Source organism: Epinephelus moara, chromosome 14 (assembly GCF_006386435.1).
Source record: "Epinephelus moara isolate mb chromosome 14, YSFRI_EMoa_1.0, whole genome shotgun sequence".
NCBI lineage: Eukaryota > Metazoa > Chordata > Actinopteri > Perciformes > Serranidae > Epinephelus > Epinephelus moara.
The window spans coordinates 31,350,109-31,354,259 of NC_065519.1; positions in this window are offsets into that span (position 1 = coordinate 31,350,109).

The following is a 4,151-nucleotide window of genomic DNA, read 5'->3' on the forward strand; positions in this document are numbered from 1 at the left end:
TAAGAGTTCACAACTGAGATGTCACTAAGAGTTCACACCGTTACATTGCATATTATGTATAAATGCAGTATTAGTTTTTGTAGAATTCTACACACTAACATGGTTATATAACTATTTGTATCTTACCCGACTTATATGGTCTAACACCTGATGAGGGTTTTGACTTTTACACTACACTAGTCAACTAGTTACACATGTCCTCTTACTAGTTAACATGTTAGGTCCAAAAAGATTCACTAGTTGACTAGTGACACTCTTTCTGTGGCTCACTAGTTAACTAGTGGATGCTATTTGTTGTCACTAGTCAGATTCTGCACTGAACATGTAAAGACTTTGACCAAACCTGTTGGAAGTTTTTCTTACATGTAAGGCTATTCCTTGAACTACTAATGATTTGCTCAGCACTAGTGGGCAACTGTGCACAGCAAGTGAGACATTTCTTTTACATGTGAGACTTTTTGTTGCACTAGTTGACATCTTCACCACACAAGTAGATATCCTCATCTTACTAGTACAACAAAGCTGCTTACTAGTTAACATGTGCATGTCACTAGTTAACTAGTGAATGCTGCTACTGCCATACATGTTAAACAAGTGAAATTTTATCACAGTACTAGTTGTACTAGTAGGATGAACATGATCACTAGTAGCAGTAGCAGTAGCTCAGTCCATAGGGACTTGGGTTGGGAACCGGAGTAGCAGTAGCTCAGTCCATAGGGACTTGGGTTGGGAACCGGAGTGTCGCCTGTTCGAGTCCCCGTCCGGACCAAAATATGGAGCGTGGACTGGTGGCTGGAGAGGTGCCAGTTCACCTCCTGGGCACTGCCGAGGTGCCCTTGAGCAAGGCACCGAACCCCCCAACCGCTTGGGGCACTCTGACATCTCTCTACTTTGTGCATGTATAGGTCCTGTTTGTGCATGTGTGTGTCTTTCAGACCTGTGTGTAATTGACAAGCAAGAGTGAAAACATTGAATTTCCCCTTAGGGGATTAATAAAGTAAATAAACTTAAAAAAAAAAAACTTAAACTGAAGCAGCTTTGTTGAACTAGTAATATGAACATGCCAACTAGTGTGATGAAGATGTCAACTAGTGCGACAAAAAGTCCAACATGTAAAAAAAAATGTCTCACTTGCTGTGCGCAGTTGTTCACTAGTACTGAGCAAGACTTTACTACTTCAAGGAAAGGCATCACATCTAAGAAGAATGTCCAACAAGTTTGGTCAAAGCCTTTACATGTTCCGTGCAGAATCTGACTAGTGACAACAAATAGCATCCACTAGTTAACTAGTGAGCCACGGAAAGAGTGTCACTAGTTAACTAGTGAATCTTTTTGGACCTAACTTGTTAAATAGTAAGAGGACATGTGTAACTAGTTGACTAGTGAAGTCGAAAAGACACAAACTAGTGTTGCTAGTGGCCAATTTGGGTCTTACTAGTCGACTAGTGGCAGGTTTTGAACCTCACTAGTCAACTAGTAAGGTCAAATTGTCTTCTACTTGTGTAACTAGAAAACGCTTTGGATTTTACTAGTCACCTAGTGAGCACTTTTAGCATCACTAGTTTGCTAGTAGAGTCTAACGAGACCTCAGCTAGTTGACTAGTCACAGTTTTGCCTTGACAAGTTAACATGTAAGATGAAGCATGCTGCCACTAGTTAACTAGTTGCATTCCTCAGGTCAACATGTTAACTAGTTAAAAGAAGTGGGTGGAGTAACGACAAAATCCTGTGTCCTGATTTGTAGGTAACTTTTATTTTGAACTGGAGAGCAAATAGGAAGTCTCAATTTATGTTTTTACCCACCTCCTCATTAGCATTTGGTGTCACTAGTGTGACTAGTGCACATTTTGGCTTCCACTAGTACAACTAGTAACGTGTTTTGCCTCACTAGTTAACTAGAAAAGTCAAAATACACTTCAACTAGTAAGCATGTCAGCGTCACTAGTTCAACTAGTAAACATTTTAGAACTCACTAGTTAACTAGTGAGCTCAATAAGGTGTTACTAGTATAACTAGTGAGTATTTCAGCTTCCACTAGTTCAACTAGTAAACATTTTAAGCCCCACTAGTTAACTAGTAAGGTCAATGAGACTTTTTCTAGTTTAACTAGTAAGGTGTAAATCCTTACTAGTCACACTAGTGATGATTTTGGCTCTTACATGTGTAACTAGTGTAAAAAACTTGAGGTTACTAGCAAACTAGTGAGGCGAATAGCTGCTACTAGTTAACAAGTCAGAGCTTTTGCAGCTCACTAGTTCACTAGTAAGACTTTAAGCATTACTAGTTCAGCCCAGTGGGCCACTAGTCTGTCAAAAAGCTGACTAGTTTGGATTTTGGTGCCACTAGTATGGCTCTGTGGCTTCACTAGTCAGGCTTAAGTTGTTACTAGTTTGACAAAAGTGTCACTAGTTGCTGAAAAAGAGTGACTAGTAAGATTCTTTGTTCAACTAGTTGGACAAAATGTCTAACTAGTGTGACCAGATGTCCAACTAGTGCTGACAATGATCGAACTAGTGAACGACACTGACACCTGATATCAAGGATATGGAATAAATGCTCAAACGGCTTGCCATAGGAGCGAGCCTGTGTTGCGTTCAGGCGTTGTCACGTAAATGACAAATTCCAGCACGCCATAGCACAACACAGCAGCATGTCAAGTAGGCTGAAACTGAGCAAAATTGCTCAATTTTTCATTTGTTATGGAGTCCATGATTTCCCTGTGACACTTACAAATGTTTGCGTAACTGTGCTTAGATGTTGTTTTATGAGGCTCTGGCGGCTTTCAGTTGTCTCTTTGTCTTGAACATTACTCGGCTTGGCTTTCTCTCGCATACATTCTTCCTACTTTTCTCTGTGCTGTCTGAAGTGCTGATGTAGATTGGTCGTGTTGCCGCGGGACGTGGCAACTTTAACTTTTAAACTTTTACACAGCACGTCTTTCTGTTCAACGTCGCCATACCTGAATACAAAGTATCACCATGTAATAGATGTTGAGGTTTTTCCCCACCAACAGCCTGTTCATGGTCGTGCTCATGCTCTTCCTCAGCGTATATGTTGGTCACTGCTGCACGCCGGCTGGTCACATACGTGCTGCACACACCAGGAAAGTTTGTGGATAGTAATAATACGAATATTGCCATAACTATAAAATTAACAATAACAGAACTGCAGATGCAATTCCACTGTTGCAAATATAATGTTAGAATCTACAGTCTGTGCAGTTATAACTTTAAATCTAAACTACATACATTGCAAATTAACAACAGCAGATCTCTCTGGGCTGATCTGCAATAGATATAAAAGCAAGAGTGCAGTTCAGGGTGTAATGTTATGAGACAGTAGTATGTCCCAATTATGTGCATACTGAAAACAGCATTACTTACTTTTTAAGGGCACATGCAGTACCTACTAAAAGTGAAAAGAAAAGTATGCAATTTGGAACGCACCCCTAGTGTGAGGGATTTAGTGCAACACACTGCAACACACTGAAATTTCTCCTGTGTGCAAAGTGTGTAAGAGAAAATATAGTCGCCAACTCAAAAATGTTGGCCTATCTAGAGCCAGTGTTTATTTGTCCATTCTGGGCTTCTGTAGAATCAAGGTGGCAGACTCCGTGGAAGAGGACCTGCTCCGTATGTATACAGCTCATTCGTTTCAGGATTATACAATAACAAAAACAGTTATCATTACTTTATTCCATTTCTGCCAATATATCCCCCTAAACCCTATACACTGGAACTCAACCTCTCTAACTCCGCTCGGACGCTGGCGTCCGCGCTACTTCCCTCCTCTGTTAAATGGTATCTCACAGGCGCACTACGTCATCAAACCATGTGATGTTTGGTATCGCCGGATTCAGGAAGCTCTTGGCTTTTCAAAAATGACATAATTTTTCTTTTATTCTTATGGATTTTGCACCAGAGCAGCCTAAACACACAAAGTCCAAAATCGCGATGAGTGGTGACAAGCCATGTCATGCCGTTTTTCGAGGGGAAAAGTTAAAGGATTACTCGCGATCTCATGCAGAGCTGCGAGTGGAGACTTAGATCTTTTATAAAAGGTAAGAGTCTCACTCCTACCACTATTTTTGGCTGAGATATACCATCTAGAAAGTGGGATCACAACTTTCACGTTTCATATGGCTTGATTTG